The sequence below is a fragment of the Rhinopithecus roxellana genome, chromosome 6 (genome assembly GCF_007565055.1).
Source record: "Rhinopithecus roxellana isolate Shanxi Qingling chromosome 6, ASM756505v1, whole genome shotgun sequence".
NCBI lineage: Eukaryota > Metazoa > Chordata > Mammalia > Primates > Cercopithecidae > Rhinopithecus > Rhinopithecus roxellana.
In genome coordinates, this window is record NC_044554.1 from 120,491,157 (window position 1) to 120,511,036 (window position 19,880).

General features: G+C 37.8%; 1 protein-coding gene across 2 annotated transcripts in view; it reads left to right on the plus strand.

Annotated features, from left to right (window-relative positions):
* The window catches only part of CDK14 (cyclin dependent kinase 14), a 598,852-nt gene that overhangs the window by 105,853 nt on the left and 473,119 nt on the right, over nt 1–19,880 (plus strand). The window contains exon 1 of one of the 2 annotated variants that reach the window (XM_030932371.1): nt 3,368–3,621. The exons of the other annotated variant lie outside the window; for it this stretch is intronic. The gene's annotated coding sequence lies outside the window, so the exon portion shown is untranslated. Of the gene's footprint in view, nt 1–3,367; nt 3,622–19,880 lie in introns of those variants that run through there. 2 annotated transcript variants of the gene reach the window in all.

The following is a 19,880-nucleotide window of genomic DNA, read 5'->3' on the forward strand; positions in this document are numbered from 1 at the left end:
ACAGAATTTGAACTTCTGTCATCAGCAACTCCACTTACTATTTATTTATTCAGCAAGTACTGAGTACTGTCCTAGGGGCTGGGGAAACACAGGAGAACAAATGAGAAGTCCATGCTCTTGAGCAGTTTACATTCTAGTGGGGGAGGAAGACAAACAAAGTAAATTAATGAACAAAAACAGTGTAATGTGATAGGGGAGGGAGGAGCAACAGCAAAGAAAAATCAGAGAAGGACTCTGAAGAGGCAATACCTGAGGTCCAACTGAATAATGGGAAGGAGTCAGCCAAGGGGTTATCTGGGAAGAAATTCTAGGCAGAGAGAACAGCAAACATAAAGATTCCTAAGGAACCAGCTTTGAGGAAAATAAAAATTGTCCATTGTGACTGAATCATAGTTGGATGGGTGCTGTGCTCAGATCCACTTGGTATTGGGTGTGTAGGGTGAACAGAAGTCCTTCCTCTCTAGGTCTCAGTCAGTGACTGATCAGCCCAGGGATACAAAAGCCTGGCCCTCTTGTTTCAGGGGAGACTAGTGCTGGGTGTAGTTTTTGTCTGAGGCCACATTCTTCCTTGGCTTTTCCCCTCCCTGTCCTGCCTCCTGATTTCTTTTCACTGAGAGCATGCCCTCAATAAAGTGTAAGATCCGAGCCCAGCTCTGTTTCTAGGAAACCCTGACCTAGGCATATAAGCAAACTTTCGATCTATCATCTGAGCTCCAGACCCTTAGACAGCTGCCTATGCAACATGTCCACTTGGATGTTCAGAGATACCTAAAACTCAGTGTGTAAAAAATTGAATTTATGATAGTTTCCTCTTTTGCTCAAGTTTGTATTCTTCCTGTGTTCACTGGTTTCTTTATGAACCAGCCTTTCACCTAGTTATATGAGAGAATTCAGTATAGATTTTCCCTTTCCATTAGACTTCACGTCCAGTATCTCGGCAGGTAACTTATGGTGAATGCCTCTTACCTCTGTTGTCTTTCCACCCACATTTTCATGGCTTTAGTTCAGGGCCTTGTCTGAAACACTAGCTTAGCTTTCCAAGTGGCCTCTCCACTTCCCTTCCTTCATCTCTCCAATCCATTTCTACACCATTACCCTGTCGGAAAATGAAAAGCCTCATCCAGCTACTGTTCTGCCTCTAGTCCTGTAGGGCCTTTCTATTGGATTAAATGGCAACTTCCTATAGGATAAAATTCCCAACTTTTTAGCATGGCTTACAGGGCCCTTTCTGCGTGGGCATTGAGCCACCTTTCCTCTGAGCCTTCACAATGGTGACCAATGTGGGTACGGCTTGGTTATTTCCACATACAGCTTCCAGTTTCAGGCTTCATGCTATTCCCCAAATGTCCTTCTTCTCCTGGGTAGTACTGGAAGCTTCAGCTTTACGGTACCTCCTCTGTGAAGTCTTTTTTGAGCCACCTAAGGAATATTGTTTATACTGAATAGAGCACTCTCAAAATACTCATTTCAGTGTATTATAATCACTTGCTTTATTTCTAATCACTCAAGGCATTCACTGAAGGCAGAGAATATGACTCTTCACATTGCTGGGCACATTAATGTGTTGGCTGAATGAATAGATGAAAGAATAAAGGAGAAATGTTATTGTGTTTGTTGGTTTTTATACAAGATGTCTTAGTGAACACAAACATTTTATGAATGATAGGGGAAAGGGGATAGCCTAAGAAGAACTTTTAGCCCTAAAATATGGAGTTGGGAAATTCATTAATTTTTTAATGTTAATTTAATATTTGCTAGATGCCTAGCATTGTATTATGTGGTATTTAAATAAATTTTGAAAAATGCAATTGGTGTGATTTATCAAGGGACTTAAAATGGGGAAAATGCCAACAATACAAGAGAGTTTTATGAGGTGACATATGATTAAATCTTGAATGACTCAATAAGAAGTACTGTTGGTTCTGAAAAACGTGTCTTTTTGGGCTGGAGGGATAATCACAAAAAAAACCTCAGGTTCTTGAAAGACCTGTTGAAGTCTGTTCTGCAGAAATGATGCTCATATAATTCAATAGTTTTCAGATATTAAGGAGATAGCTTTCTCTTTTGGCTTTGTTGAAGATGAAAGTATGTAATATTTGTGTTTGAACAATAACTTTTTAAAAAGATTTTAAGTGAGCTTTTGTGTTGCAGGAAAACAAAGTTGAATATCTTCATAGTGTCGTTCAAAATAATGAAGGTGAAGATGGTTTGCAAGTGGGAGAAAGAAGAGATGATTCATTTAAACCAATTAGGATGTGAAGGGAAAACACTTTGCCTGAGGTTTCTCATTATCATTGTATACCCCAGTTTGGGGAGCTTTGGGAATATTGACCACTTATCATTGACACAGTAGTTACCTCCTCTTGTACTTTAATTTTTTAAATAAGTGAATATTTACAAGGTTAGATTTCATGCCTTTTTTTATTTCTTACCTAAGGTATTTCTCAGTTGTATTGTTGTATCTTAATCTAATTTATATCCTTTCGTGATTCTGTGTACGGAGGACAGGAACTCCTTTAAAAAAGAATGGATCAACCACTCTCCTGTAGGGGTCGCTGTGAGAGTAGCAGTCTGGCATCCTTCCTTTGCCGCCTCGCACCTTGTGGCATGACTTGGCACAATTTGCCTAAGGATTGTGAGATCTGGCTTGTTTTGGTATTTTATTTTTCAGAGTGGTATGAGCTCTAAGTCCACCAAAAATTCTGCAAGCTCATAACTATGCATTCTTTTACTTTGGTTCTGTGTATGCTGCACCTGTGGTTTTTTTTTTTTTTTTTTTTTTTTTTTTTTTTTTTTTTTTTTTTTTTTTTTTTAACCATGTATTTGATGTATGGTTATTTTAGAGTTCTTATTATACTCCATTTGCATATGACAAATATATACACATAGACACCATTTTAGCAGCTTTTGCAGCATGCATGATGGTGGCTGAAACTTGGCCTTCTATAGGATCCCAGATTATTATTTAATGGGGTTGTCACTCAGGACACTTACTGGCTTTCTCCAGTGCTCTTAAAAAAATTGAATTGAGCATGATGAGGTGCATCCCCTTGATTAAATGTTTTTCCTCCTATGCAATCACCATTAGCTGTTTGGCTCCCATTCTGCATTCTTTTGAAGCAGCCCTGCATTGCAAATCAATATCTTTCTGAAAAGACAGTGTGTTGTGAATTGCCTGGACAGCATATGCACGGATACTTTGGCTGCAATGCTGCTGCAGAGCCCGGTTACTCTGCCTTCCTGGGAACTCCACAGGCAAGTCCATCGTGTTTGGAAAAAAAAAAAAATAGATTTTTTGGAAAAAATAATTGAGCTGTTAAAGCTATTGATAGTGAATGTTAGCATGTCCTTTGACATGTTTCTTCTGAACAGATTTTGGTCTTATTCCACTGAGATTAGCTTCTCTTAGGAGATTGCTGGGCTTTTTTTTTTTTTTTTTTTTTTTTGCTTGCTTATGCATCCCCCTCTCTTGGTTGTAGTACGGCCGTACCATTTCAGCTTGCTAGTGCAGAAAGATGTGAATTCAGTTGCTGTATGAGCCTGGCCTGGTGCAAACACATTTCTAGAGACATGTTAAAGAGTTCCAGGTGAATCAAGCCTGAGGGAGACAACAGCAGAACGGTAAGACAGAGCATGCTTAAAATTATAGCAGGGGTTTTAATTTGGAGCATCTCGGCAAGTCTGAATCCTGACTCACTCATTTACAACTTAAAAAGGATTCATTTTATGCATGTCATTTTACTCACTTCCTTCTATTTAACTGCCAGAAACATCACAGATTGATAAAGGGGGTATTTAAATTAGGGATCTGACTGGAGGTTACTCATGGGAGAGTCTTTTGAGGCTCCCGAGGCTACTGCTCCTAGTTTGTAAACACCAGTAGCAGAGATAAGATGGGGAAAAGGTTTTACGACTGCTTCTTTGCCATATCTGAGTCTTATTCCTTCTGAAACTAGTCTTTATTTATTATAGCTGAAAGAGATCTTAAAGATTGTTTTTGCCTGGCTATGCTTGGCTGAATGCCCTCTGAGTCAAGCAAGTGAAGGACGAGAGACTACTTTTTCCATTTGAGTAAACTGATGTCCATGAATTTAGCTGGATTGGATCTGAGTAGAATAAATATCTCTAATATATTAGGGACCTGGGGCTTTCTCCCTGCTCATCCTACTTCCTTCCCTTTTGGATCACAGAAATGCACCTGCTTTGAGTGTGTGCTGCTGAGCAGAGGTCAGTGTGCTGGTATTTTGCATCATTACACCTGTAGTGGTTATGCTTTCATGTACAGAAGTGATGATTCTTCATGCAGTTCTGCTTGAAGTGCCAGCTCTAATAGTAGACTATTAGCATTTTGGATGCTAATAGAGAACCCCTGCATTCATGAAGGACCATGGTAGCAGACAGCCTACTCCAATGATGCTTACCTGCTTGTAAAGCAGATAAAATTGAGAGATAGGAATGTAAACCTTGACGTCTTCAGAGACTGAATTTTTGTTTCCTTTGTTAATTGTCACACAGTTGACATATTTGATGTGGTGGGGGTTTGAACTTGAAGGACACGTTTTAATAGTGTTCAGAGTGAGACTAATAACATTACTTAGCTCTAGTGACTTTATGTGGATTCACCTGTTATTATATACATGTTGAATGTTAAGGATGTCAGCATTTGATTTTTTGCTTTAAAAATATTCCACTTATGTATAGTTTAATTAACTTAGTCCTTTATGTAAAATATAAATGTGTAGTTGGTGAATATTAAGAAAATCATCAGGAGCTTGCATGTTGTCTATAAGCCAGTTCTGTATAATTTGTGACATAAGTAAATGTAAGAAAGATCACCTGATTAGTTGATAGGCTAATTGACAGAAATACTGGTAACTGTTGTGGTTCACTGTGAGTGAATTTCTTTAATGGTGCGGTGCTTCTGTATTCATTCAACTATTTACTGTTGAGGTTGGACATTGATTTTTGGGAGTGAATATTTGGATTTTCTTCCAAAGATAGATCAAATTTACCTCTCTTTTTTAAAAACTTTTTTTTCTGTTTAGAAGACGTTGCGCCCTGTGTTTACTGTTTCTTTTTCTGAGAATAATGTGTTTTAGCTATTTATACTTTTACTTTTACTTTGTGTGAGTTGTGAGGATTTTTTTCATCCTGTGACAGAAAGAATTGTACATTTGCAAAAAGTAATTTTTAAAAAGTAGAGCAATAATATGACTGCTTTTACAATTGTGATATATCTCTTATTCTGCAAATATTGATTAGCCACCTACTATGTGTAAAACATTGTAAGACCTGCTATATAAAGGAAGTATGGATGAAACAGTACCTTTTCCTGAAGGAGCTTAGAAATAGTTATGTTGGTATTTTCCCCTGGAGTATGCCCCATTATGCTTTCTCATGGATAGTCAGTTTGGTGCTTTTTAATCCTCTCCTTTTAAAAAAGCATTTGTTGTTAAACAAACATTTATGGAATCTATTGTGTAATAGTGGTGAGTAAAATAGATCTGGTCCTGGTTCTTATGGAACTTACAGTCTACTACTTTTTTCTTTTTTTCAATTGAGCCGAGGGTCTCACTATGTTGGCCAGGTTTGTCTTGAGCTCCTGGACTCAAGTGACCCTCCTGCTTTGGCCTTCCAAAGTACTGGGATTACAGGCATTAGCCACTGCTGCCAGCTACAGTCTACTTTTAAAAATATTTCAAAGAGAAAATATGTGGCATTTTTTTTTCTTCGTTTTGGTGATTATGAAGGAGATACTGTATGCTTTGATATTTTTTATTGTGGTAAAATATATATAACACATATCTTGCCATTATTACCATTTTTAAGTTTATATTTCAGTGGCATTAAATATATTCACAGTGTTTGCAACCATCACCACTATCCATTTCCAGAACTTTTTCATCAACCCAAACAGAAACCTTCCCCTGCTGTCATTAAATAGTAACTACTCATTCCCCTTCCCCCGTCCCTGGTAATCTTATTCTACTTTCTGTGTCTATGAGTTTGGTATTCTAGGTACCTCATAGTATATTAAATGGAGTCGTATGTATTTTTCCTTTTGTCTCTGCCCTGTTTTACTTAGCATGTTTTCAAGGTTCATCCATGTTGTAGCATGTATCAGAATTTCATTCCTTCTTAATGCATTCCTTGATTTTTATATAGGATAGACAGCAGTTTTTCCTCATCTGATGACATGAATCAAGTTCCTGTATGGACATCATAATAGATACTTTAAATATACTAAAATAGCCTATGGGAAAGGGCAAGGAATAAGGAATAGAAATGCACTGAGAGAAAGAGTTACGGATATATTATATATTATTTTCATATATTTATCTATGGGTGTATTATAATTGAGATGCTAAGATTTTCACATCAGTTCTTTGCTGATAGCAGCAATCAGCTGAAATAATTGGAAGCTGGGCCATAGCTTTTGTCATTATTAACATTTGAATTTCACCCACTGTACTTCCATCTTCTTACTCTATTTTACTTTATAAGCAAAGACTGATCATGTTGAGGTCTTCTTACAGAGTCAGAGACTCTTAGAGCTGGCAGGTACTTTAGAAATTGTTATTTAATTGGTTCATTATCATTCACTGGCCAGTGTGAGAGGAAAACTCAAGTCTCCTGCTGCCCACTGTGGGCCTTCTTTCACTCCCCACCCCATTTTCAGTGGAAACAACTAGAAAACCCTAAGTATCCTCTGAGTTTGACAGAAATCGTAGAGGGTGTAAACTTGATGCTGTATTGAGAAGTTTTCCACTGGATGAGGTAAGCCTAGCTTCATGAATAGAGCTTTCTGTTTCTCAGATTTCTTCCTGATACTGCTTCCATAAATCCAGATGGTATTTCTGAGGGGACCTTTTTTAGAAAGCCAAGTTAAGGCCTCAGTGCTGTTCATTTGTTTTCTATCGACCATTTTGACAGTTCTTACACTGGGTCAGTCAGCAGTTTATATCCATGCCTTTAACTCACTATCCAGGGGACCCAACCATTTATAGAGGAGGAAGATTCAACATAGCAGTATCTAATACCTGAGCCTTCCCAGCTAAGCCTGCTCCTTCTTAATGAGTCTTGCTTTCTGTCCCCCTATTTTTCTGTTATGGCCTGACTTTTATTATGAGACTAATTCAGAATCAGATTAATCAAATATATGTTAAATTTGAGTGGTAGGTTTGTGGGGAGAGAGGGAAGATGGGTCAGAAAACTTTAAACCAGTGAGCAGTTATTTTACACAGCTTTGGAAGTACTTTCTTCTTTCTTTCTTTCTTTTTTTTTTTTGCATCAGAAGAGAGAATGAAGAGAAATGGAGAGAATTGTAGATAAAGTTGTTTTTTGTTTATTTCTGTTAGGATGTAAGTCCCAGGGGACGTGTATGAACGCCAACACAGTGGTCAAGAGCTTGAGCTTTGTATTCGGAGTCCTGTAATCAATCCCATCTCCTGTGTTTATTTTCTGTGGCCTTGGACATGTTACTTAATTCATGTGTGCCTCAATGTAACCATCTGCAAAATTGAGATAATATTATCACCTTTCTTATGAGGTTGTTGTGGAAATTAATTGGGAAGCTATTTTAAAGCATTTTTAATAGTAACTTACATAATAAGAGCGCAACAAAAGTTAGCCATCATCATCGTCATCTCATCTAGAAATCCTTAATTTCCATCTCTTTTCTATCAGCTGCATTATATCTTGCCCAAGATCCTTCTGTAGTTTGATTATAGAGCATATATAATTATTTCTTAGTGTTACTGAGTTTGAGTGGATAAAAGGAGTATGTAATAGAAAGCTCCAATATCCTATTTATCATCTGGCAGACTTTGGAAGGGTGAATGTTCTTTAGACTTACTTTTCTGCCCAGTTGATAACACATTTGCCCCAGCAGCTTACTCCTCAGGTAAATGAAATCTTGGTAAAAATACAAAGTTGACAGTGAAATGCTTCTGGAAGAACTGGAGTTTGTTTCCAGGTGACAGACAAACAGCAGGATGTGTGTATCCCACTAGTTTTCTCTATTCACCTTGCATCTCTTAGGCAAGATTTGGTATTGATTTTTCTCAGCTATAGGAAAGGTTTGCAGAACCGGTCTTCATGAAATCAGTTAGGAGTATTACTAATGGGTTACTGTCAAATTTATTATCACTGAGTTTTAGCTCTTTACAATAGATGAATCAATTGTTAAAGCAACATTGAAAGATACTTCCATTTTCTCCTCAAAGGTTCATTGTTCCCAGTGTTTCTCTTCATAAGCTCTGTGTGGTTAGTGACCCATATATGATTCTCAGAAAATGTTAAGAGCTTCAAAAGTCAATTCTATATTGAGTGATGCCCTATATTTTCCTGAACTCTTTGATGGAGTTTGCATCTAGATTTATTTTATAAGAAGAAAAACATTAAACTTTTAAACTTTATAACATCACTCTTGACATCAACCACTAAATTATTATCCAAACACTAATAATACATTTATATTTTATTAAAAAGGTGGTTATTGTAGATTTGGAGATGTATGTTGTATTTATATAGCCATCTGTTTCAGAGTAAGAAGATAGTACACAATTTTATTTCTCCTTTAGAGAAGGAATTTTAAAATATTTATACTCTTTATTTTAAAATGCTGTTCATTGGTTTCAAAGAACATCTTTATTTCTGCCTTCATTTCGTTACGTACCCAGTACTCATTCAGGAGCAGGTTGTTCAGTTTCCATGTAGTTGAGCGGTTTTGATTGAGTTTCTTAGTCCTGAGTTCTAGTTTGATTGCACTGTGGTCTGAGGGACAGTTTGTTATAATTTCTGTTCTTTTACATTTGCTGAGGAGTGCTTTACTTCCAATTATGTGGTCAATTTTGGAATAAGTGTGATGTGGTGCTGAGAAGAATGTATATTCTGTTGATTTGGGATGGAGAGTTCTATAGATGTCTATTAGGTCCGCTTGGTGCAGAGATGAGTTCAATTCCTGGATATCCTTGTTAACTTTCTGTCTCGTTGATCTGTCTAATGTTGACAGTGGAGTGTTGACGTCTCCCATTATTATTGTATGGGAGTCTAAGTCTCTTTGTAAGTCTCTAAGGACTTGCTTTATGAATCTGGGTGCTCCTGTATTGGGTGCATATATATATAGGATAGTTAGCTCTTCCTGTTGAATTGATCCCTTTACCATTATGTAATGGCCTTCTTTGTCTCTTTTGATCTTTGATGGTTTAAAGTCTGTTTTATCAGAGACTAGGATTGCAACCCCTGCTTTTTTTTTGTTCTCCATTTGCTTGGTAGATCTTCCTCCATCCCTTTGTTTTGAGCCTATGTATTTCTCTGCATGTGAGATGGGTCTCCTGAATACAGCAGACTGATGGGTCTTGACTCTTTATCCAGTTCACAAGCATTCTTATACACCAGTAACAGACAAACAGAGAGCCAAATCATGAAGGAACTTCCATTCACAATTGCTTCAAAGAGAATCAAATACCTAGGAATCCAACTTACAAGGGATGTAAAGGACCTCTTCAAGGAGAACTACAAACCACTGCTCAGTGAAATCAAAGAGGACACAAACAAATGGAAGAACATACCATGCTCATGGATAGGAAGAATCAATATCGTGAAAATGGCCATACTGCCCAAGGTTATTTATAGATTCAATGCCATCCCCATCAAGCTACCAATGAGTTTCTTCACAGAATTGGAAAAAACGGCTTTAAAGTTCATATGGAACCAAAAAAGAGCCCGCATTGCCAAGACAATCCTAAGTCAAAAGGACAAAGCTGGAGGCGTCACTGCTACCTGACTTCAAACTATACTACAAGGCTACAGTAACCAAAACAGCATGGTACTGGTACCAAAACAGAGCTATAGACCAATGGAACAGAACAGAGTCCTCAGAAATAATACCACACATCTACAGCCATCTGATCTTTGACAAACCTGAGAGAAACAAGAAATGGGGAAAGGATTCCCTATTTAATAAATGGTGCTGGGAAAATTGGCTAGCCATAAGTAGAAAGCTGAAACTGGATCCTTTCCTTACTCCTTATACGAAGATTAATTCAAGATGGTTTAGAGACTTAAATGTTAGACCTAATACCATAAAAACCCTAGAAGAAAACCTAGGTAGTACCATTCAGGACATAGGCATGGGCAAGGACTTCATGTCTAAAACACCGAAAGCAATGGCAGCAAAAGCCAAAATTGACAAATGGGATCTAATTAAACTAAAGAGCTTCTGCACAGCAAAAGAAACTACCATCAGAGTGAACAGGCAACCTACAGAATGGGAGAAAATTTTTGCAATCTACTCATCTGACAAAGGGCTAATATCCAGAATCTACAAAGAACTCAAACAAATATACAAGAAAAAAACAAACAACCCCATCAAAAAGTGGGCAAAGGATATGAACAGACATTTCTCAAAAGAAGACATTCATACAGCCAACAGACACATGAAAAAATGCTCATCATCACTGGCCATCAGAGAAATGCAAATCAAAACCACAATAAGATACCATCTCACACCAGTTTGAATGGCAGTCATTAAAAAGTCAGGAAATAACAGGTGTTGGAGAGGATGTGGAGAAATAGGAACACTTTTACACTGTTGGTGGGATTGTAAACTAGTTCAACCATTATGGAAAACAGTATGGCAATTCCTCAAGGATCTAGAACTAGATGTACCATATGACCCAGCCATCCCACTACTGGGTATATACCCAAAGGATTATAAATCATGCTGCTATAAAGACACATGCACACGTATGTTTATTGCGGCACTATTCACAATAGCAAAGACTTGGAATCAACCCAAATGTCCATCTGTGACAGACTGGATTAAGAAAATGTGGCACATATTCACCATGGAATACTATGCAGCCATAAAAAAGGATGAGTTTGCATCCTTTGTAGGGACATGGATGCAGCTGGAAACCATCATTCTTAGCAAACTGTCACAAGAAGAGAAAACCAAACACCGCATGTTCTCACTCATAGGTGGGAACTGAACAATGAGATCACTTGGACTCGGGAAGGGGAACATCACACACTGGGGCCTATCATGGGGAGTGGGGAGGGGGGAGGGATTGCACTGGGAGTTATACATGATATAAATGATGAATTGATGGGTGCTGACGAGTTGATGGGTGCAGCACACCAACATGGCACAAGTATACATATGTAACAAACCTGCACGTTATGCACATGTACCCTAGAACTTAAAGTATAATAATAAAAAAAAAAATTAAAAAAAAATGCTGTTCATGTGGTTACCAGGGAGAAAGAATTCAGATCCTAAAAGATCAGTCGTATCTCCAGTAGTGTTTCCTCTTCAGTTTTCATTTTTTAATGTTATTGCACCTTCTGGATGCTGTATCTTACATGAGGGATAGAATAGTGAGCTACAGATATTTGAAAGGTAGAGACATGAAGGAAGAACTGGCCTGGTTTAGTACAAAGAAGCCAGGGGTGGTTTAGTGAAACTCAAAAGTGAAACCAAACAGAATTCAGAAGGCACTTGAGACTGTCTTTTGCACGGCCTTTGAGACAAGTGAGCTTCTGCAGTCCCTGTGATGTTTAAAAATACCTCTCAAACACTAAGCATATGTGTATAGGTAGAAAGCATCCTGGACCTTATTATTGATTTCAAGTCTGTGAATCTGAGAGCAGCCTCTTCTGTTTATTAGTAGTTAGTGCTTCTGACATGGTAGACCTTTTTAGTTTTTAAATCAGGGTGGTTAACAGTCAGCCCCCTTTGCCAGCTTAGTTCACACTGCTACATGTTATGGGGTCCTTTGGAAATACACTCTGGTTTTGCATTCTCAGGTAGAACCCAAGGCAAAACCTAAAAAAGAAAAGCTATGTTTAAACCTGTAAATCCTGTGGGAGAGGGAGGAAAAGTTTTTATTTGCAGGAACAGACCTTTTTTTTTTTTTTTTTTTTTTTTTCTAGAATAAGAGCTTTAAGGGAATAGTGTCTTGATGAAGAAACGAATTAGCCATGCAGTGTGAGCCACTTTGTGTAGCTTGATTTTTCTATTTTGTAGAGAATAGGTATTCCATTTCCCCAATGCAGCTATGGGAATTTTGTAGATTGGAAAACGCTGTGCTTTGTGGAATCTCAAAACAAAGTCACCCGCTTGCTGTGCTTGGAGCTTCTCATCTCCTGTGTCCCATTTCTGAGCCCTTTGGCTATAAATGTTTTGGTGAAGGGTGGGGTGAATATAGATATCAATTTTAATATTTCACCTCTTAGCACATATCATTTGGTCATATGCTATGAATTCTGTCAGGAGACTCTGTCTTTTTTCCATGATGGCATTTTAACCAGCATATAATTGTGGATGTCAACTGGAAGTCAGAAAATATACATACCTTCTTCTTTCTCTTGTTGAACTTTTTGGGATATTTAATGTTTTTAGTGGAAACAGTGTCTGAAAGACATCTCATCTGGCTTTCCACATAATCAGAGTAGGATTTAATCCGGAGTGGGAAATGTTCAGTTATGCCATTTGGGCCAAAGGTTCCCTCACACGCCGACACCAAAGGAGGACCTGTTTTAGGATACATGGTACTCTTCACAAATGTAAGTTCCTTTTCCAATTTCTTTTCTGGATCCTGAGGTGATTTCCCTCTAAGTCTTTCCTCCAAATCTACCAAATAAACCCTAGTAAGTAGTAAGCAAAGCTAGATTCTGAATTCAGTTCTGCTTAGGATAATTTTGTAGTAATTGTTTTCATAGATATGATGGCCAGCAGCAAAACAATATTCCATATTAGAGACACATACATCTATAAATTTCTGTGCAGGAAGTAATGTCATATATACTGCTATAACCCATGTATATTCTTTCTTCTCTACCTGTCACTCATTCCAATCCCATGGCTATTTAAATTCATAAACATATTGGATGTATATTATTGCAAATTTTATTTCAGAGCTCAAAATATATTGAGTTATCTGATAACTACCATGAACTTTTGCGATGTTTGAGTAAATTTTTATCACTCATTATACACAGAGACTGAAACAAATTTTCCCTCTAAATTTGCCCCCTCTCACAATCACAATCTCTTATTTGACCATAACAACAGAATATATCATTACATGGTTTAGAGCACCAAGTCTCAAACTTCAAGGTGCACAGAAATCAACCAGGGATCTTGTTAAAATTCAGATTCTGACTCGGTAGAACTGCAATCGGTCTGGGATCCCAGGTGATGCCAGTGCTGCCAGTCTGCAAGCAGCAAGGGGTTAACTTTTCCAGATGAAATTCTGGTCTGCAAAGCTGACTACATTCTGAAAAACTTATACAGACAACTAACAATAGGGGCTGGTAATTCTACCCTTGCTATGAGTGTTCATTAAAACCTTAGGTTAAATTTATCATTATGATTTGGACAAAATGAAGAACCTAGAGGTCAGGAAATATAGGCATCTACCTATGTGAGCCTTAAAAAAAAACTGTATCTCATCTGAAATGTGTAATTATCACAGAAGAGAAAGCGACTAAATAAAATTATTTTAGCAACATATACCAAAGCTTAAGCTTCTGGAGGGACTGCCTAACATTCCATAATAGAATTAGCAAAACGGTTATCAAGCCTATTAATGGCAAGGATTGAAGTCCAGTAAGGGATGTAACAAAACTACAGTCACTGAAGCAGCATAAATGAATGTAGTGTCCTCAAGAGTCCTCCATTCAGCTGTGTCCACTAGCTGATGAATTCAGGATTTAAGTGAAATTAGTTCAGATGCCAAAGAAATCATATAGTAGAAAAATAAGCATTTTAAAACTAAATTGCAATATTAGACATTGAATTCTGATGAATGGAAACATCTGGTAAAGTGTTTTCATGACTGGAAAACATCTCAACTCAGAAGGTACCTTGTTTTTAATGTAGTTTCTCAGGACTAATTTTTTTTAGTGGCCTGTTTTTAGTTAAAGGGGAAAGCTTATAATTAGCAAAACAATCATTGAGTAAATTTTAACAGAACTATTTCATGCCTAGTCTTTTGTGCTTGGGGAACACTAAAGAAACAGAAGATATGGTTTGTGTGCTCAAGGTGTTTACAGTCTGGTCATGGAAATACAAACACGTGAGAAACAGTGCTCAGCAAAGACAGAGCTCCCCCCACCCACCAAAATAAACCAAACACATGAAAACAAATTCTACAATAGCTTATATAAGAATATATGATAACGTATATTTCAGTAGCAAATTAAAAAGTACAATATAAAAATGATGTAGTTGGTAGTGAGGGCATTTTTGGTTGTGACAAGGACAGTGATATAAGGGCAGAACTAGCATTTAGTAGACAGAACCATGGTTGCCAGATGTTCTACAATGTGTACTGCTGTGCAAATGCTGTGCAAATGCTGCACCCAAATAATTTTCAGCCACAATGGCCAGGATGCCACCACTGAGAAACAGTTTCAGGATGTCAGAATTAAGTAAAATCTGAAAAGACTGGAGACATCAAGAGAAGTGTATTCATGGTATGTACCTGTCTTTGTCCTTTCTAAATCCTAAAATTCTAACAAAGTGGAACACAGAGGAAGCACAAAGAAATGAATTTATGTGTGAGACTTTACTAGTTAGTCTATCTAAAATTATTTACCAGCTGCAAACTGCTGCCTAGAGTTCATAGTAGAACATTAGAGCTAAAACTGATCTGTATCATTTTATAGATGAGAAGACTGAGATCTGGGGAATTTAAGTGGCTTGTTTTGAGGCACTTAGTTCTGACTTCCATGGGCAGTATGCTTGCATGTATGTTAGGTAATGTTCTGAAGGTGATTTTAGGCAAGATCTTGGTTCTTATAAAACAAAGCTATAAGTAAAACACATTCTTGCATATATCATTCTATATGTCTATATATCTTTGCTCTGTGTAGCCACTGTTACTGCCATCTCTGTGTATACGCACATACTGTTAGGGAGAAAATAGAGAAGACAGCAAGCAAAGAGAGGAAAGCATACTTTTAGACTTGACAGATTTAAGTTATAGATGAAGGCAGTTATCATTGGTTATGATTCTAGTGGCAGTGATTCTAATTCTTCCTACCCCTCTCTTCTACCCAAAACTCTTGCACATCTATCCTTACTAGCTGAAATTACTTTTATAAGGGAGGAAACTTCTTTTTCTGTAATGCTTAAAGTTCAGATAATACTGGGAGACGTAGTACTATGATTTAAGTGCTCAAAAACTTATAAATGACTGATGATTTTTTAATATTGGTAGCAGATTTTAAGTAGGATAAAGCCATCAGGCCCTCCTGGGGTATTGGACAAAGGGAAAAAAACAAATGAAAGAGGTTGTCAAGATTTTTGCTTATTTCGTAGTTTTGCATTGGACCTGTGATAGACATTCCTTTCATGAATATCAAAAGAGCATGACCTAGCTACAGCCTGATGCATGATACATATTTGCTGTGGGTTGACCTGGAGTCTTTTAAACCGATTCTTTTCTAGTGTCTGCCTTCAACTAAGAGTGTGGAGTAAAGCAGTGGAGAAGATCACACTCTGAACCCAGTAAAATGCTTATCACCAGAAAAAGGGTGATTCAAAGGGACAATTTTCAGCCCGAATGAATTCACTTGAAATGAATGCCAGGCTTAACTGAATTAAGTTGTGTGCTTTCAAATCCACTGCTGTGAGTTCAGTAGACAGTTGTCTGGATTTTACATAGCTCTAAGCTAAAATCGTAGGTCAAACTGTGACTTTTGGGGCCTCATACACGGTTTGAATTTCTACTCAGTTTTGAGTTTGCCAGCAAATGAACAAGTTCCTGTTAATAATGAGTAGACCAAATTAATTGCTTCAGGTGAATATCCTTATGTGTGGGTGCATCTCAAAGCAAGTTTGAAATTCTAGCTTCTATTTAATTTACTGGAAAAAAAGAAGTTTGTTTTGGTATTTGTGATGATTTCTTCTTTTAATCTGTTTTCGAATACCAGGAGACATCCCTGCTTATGTGATTTTTTGTTACTTCAGTTTCTAAATGGAACAATTAGTATGAAAAAGTACAGTCATGGAGAAAACTATTCTTAGTTCTCATTGATATTTGAATGTCTTGTTTTCACACGATACTGATAGCATAGCTGTCTACTGGAATTTGCCTTGGGCAGAGGTGCCAAAGATGTTTTCTTCTGGCCCCATGATTTGTGAAAACCACTTTTAACCTGTGGAAGTTCCTTATTTTCCACGAGTTAATGAACAAATCTTTACTGTACTCTTCAAGAAGAGATTTTAAGGGAAAGGTACTTTAGGGGGCTATAAAATGAATATAAGACATAGTCCTTGCCCTGTGGAAGAGATAGTCAGGTTGTTGACATTAAAGTATCACAAAAAGAAGAATTACAGTCCTAAGGTATGCAAAAATATTGGAACAGACTAAATTCACTGAAGTGAATTTAGAATCCTTCTAAATAAAGGATTGGTCTGAGTGGGTGGGATTTAATCAACAAGTGCATCTAGGCAAAGGCAATTTTGGAGACAAGTCATGGCTTGGTAGGAGGAAGGTTTTCAGGCTGAGGGCACTAAAAGCATGGGTGAAGGACAATGAAGCTGATGGACAGTGTGTAGAATGTCCGAGGGTCTCCTCTGCCCAGAATGTTCACAGCTCATGGCCTTTGTATTTGGCCAAGTACCCACATCTTTAAGAATATATGTAGCTAAGAAATGTAATTTTGAAAACCAATTTGTCTCTATTTAAGCATTGATTACTGACCTAATTAAATTCCCTTAATGTCATATACTAATTTATACTGATTATTTTGCCATATTCTAGATACTTTTAAACAAAGAAGACATACCTAAATGTAATTATTGCAAATTATTAATATATTACTATACTTAACAGTGTGGGTTTAAGTAATCTTATTATTATTTCTCTGTTCTTTTTTATACCTTTCTAGGGTTATAGATCTACTTATTTAGATTTCTTCCAGGGAGTTCAGTAATAATATTTTTTGTGTCTTTTTGGAATTGTGTAATCTTTACAGGGCCACAAGTAAAAGAACCCCTTCTTAGAACAGCCATGGTTACAGGATCTGAGTTGTTGACTGTTGGGGTCCTAGATGCTTTTTTCAGGTCAGAGATTCACATCTGAGTCATGGGTTGGCAGTCAAGCTGAGTTTTCTTTTTAAGGGTTAAATTTCATATGTGTTATTAAAATTTAACTTACTTAAAAAAATGCTTTCCACACTGGTTCACATAGGTTTTCTTTTTAATCTTGTTTCTCTCCACCAGATGTGTACTTTGTAATATGTTGCTTAGGAAACATCATCTGCCCTTTAGCCTGTTGTATTACATCCACCCACCTGGTCTGCTGTCATTGGAACATGCTGTGTTGCTTTTCTTTCTACACTCATGCTACTTGGACCCTCCCCACAGGCCCTGATCATTCATTCCTGCCCTTGATACAGTTCCTTGCTACTTTTTTTTCTAGCACTTCTTGGCTTACTAAGAGTTCTGTATCTTAAAATCAACCATATCGTGTTATATTCATTCTTTTACATTATAGCTGCCATTTGGCCTTTATAGTAACTTTTTTCTTTTGAAATCATAATGAACTCATGGCCTTTCAACAACTCAGCTTGTTCTATTTAACCACACTTTTATTTTTCCTTTTGATGCTCAAATAAATAATCACAGTTTGGCCAGTGGGAACCCCTTTCGGCAGATTCCTTTGTCCTTCTAGCATGATCCCTGACATTTTTGAAAGGATGCTAGTTTTCTGGTAACAGCTGGATGTTTCCTGGCTCTTTCACACTTCCTGCACTGTGAACTGGAATCTATTACTTTCTAAAGAGTTCTTCCTTTCCTTACAGGAGAATTGGAACGTAGGCCAAAATCTGGGCACTAGGGGTGCACATGAAAGTTAGTAGTGGATAAAAGGGCTACTGTTTGGTGGTTGGAAGAATCTATGTTTTTGAGGTTTGGGTTCTCAGTGATTTTTTCCGATTTGACATTCCATACTTCTGTCTCTGAGTTTTTTAATATATGAAGTTTTATCTTTTACTAAGACCATTTACTGCACTGACCATAAGCATTTTGCTATGGGCAGAAAGATTCTATTTGGGGTGGGAAGCATTTATTCAGATTGCTGACAAATTAATATAAGCATTCAACTGAAGACTTGTATGCGGGGGAGCAGCACCAGTGTATACTCTGTCTTTCGGAACCCTCTTTCATTGCTAAGACCCAGACTGCTCACTTTTCTCTTCATGCACCCTGGATACTTAAATAATTTTATTCTAAGAACTCTCCTCCCCTCCCTTCTTCTCCCCTCTTACCAGTCTTCCCCCTTCTTCCCTCTTGCCCCTCTTCCCCTTTCTCCCATCTTATTCCTCTTCCCCCTTCTCCCCTCTTCCCCCTTCTCCCCTCTTACCCCTCTTCCCCCTTTCCCCTTTTCTCTTTTTCTTTCTCTTTCCCTCCCCACCACTCCTTTCCCTTTTCCCTTTTTGAGACAGGGTCTCACTATGTTGCCCAGGTTGGAGTACATGGAGTATAGTGGCACGGACTCTGCAGCTCACTGCAGCTTCGCCCTCTCTGGCTCAAGAGATCTGTCCAACTCAGCCTCCTGAGTAGGTGGGACTGCAGGTGTGCACTACCACACCTGGCTAATTTTTGTATTTGTTTTGTAGAGACAGGGTTTTTGCATGTTGCTCAGGTTGGTCTCGAACTCCTGAGCTCAAATGATCCACCTGCCGCAGCTTCCCAAAGGCTGGGACTACAGGTGTGCATCACCATGCCCAGCCAAGTTGATTGTTTTCTACTTTTATTTTGTCATTTGCTAGTAGTTAGCAAAAATGGTAAACGTGAAATGTTTAAGAATATTTATGGGAAATATTTTAAGTTGAGAACCTTGTTAATTTTTTTTTTTCTCAAAAAGTAGGAAAAGGCTGCCACTCTTCTGTCTTAATGATAGAATAGAGACGTTGGTTTTCCACAGGTGCATAGTTTTCACTGATTTTTATAGTTATCAAGTGTGCCATAGTCAGATCCATTAAATGAGAGGCTACCTGACTCAAAATATGTATTGTAAGGCCGTTAAGGCATGAAGATGGAGAGAAAGCTGTACTTGCAGTAGATTCTGTAACAGTTTCTCTTGCTTAAATTGTATAGGCTCAGAGAGCCATCAGAATTTCTAATTGGAGTTCCTCTCTTTCCTGAAGCCAACAAATGACTTTTTTGCTTTACTGTATTTTCTAGAACTTAAAATACAATGTTAAATCAAAGTGATGAAAGTGGATGTCCTTGAATTGTTCCTGTTTTTACGTGAAAAGCATTTAGTTTCTCACCATTAAGTATGATGTTACATGTAATGTTTTGGTAGATGCTCTCTATCAGGTTGAGGAAGTTTTACTCTGTTTTTAGTTGGTGGAGAGTTTTTATTGTGAATGGATGCTGAATTTATCAAATGCTTTTCCTGAGTCTATTGAGATGATCATATGAGTTTTAAAAAACTGTGCATTAGGCCGGGCGCGGTGGCTCAGGCCTGTAATCCCAGCACTTTGGGAGGCCGAGGCGGGCGGATCACAAGGTCAGGAGATCAAGACCATGGTGAAACCCCGTCTCTACTAAAAATGCAAAAAATTAGCTGGGCGCTCTGGTGGGCGCCTGTAGTCCCAGCTACTTGGGAGGCTGAGGCAGGAGAATGGCGTAAACCTGGGAGGTGGAGCTTGCAGTGAGTGGAGATCCGGCCACTGCACTCCAGCCTGGGCGACAGAGTCAGACTCTGTCTCAAAAAAAACCAACCAACCAACCAAACAAACAAACAAAAAACAAAAAAAACCTGTGCATTAGTTATCTGTTGCCTCATAACAAATTATCCCATAACTTAACATCTTAAAACAACAAACATTTTTTAAAAATCTTAGTTCCTATG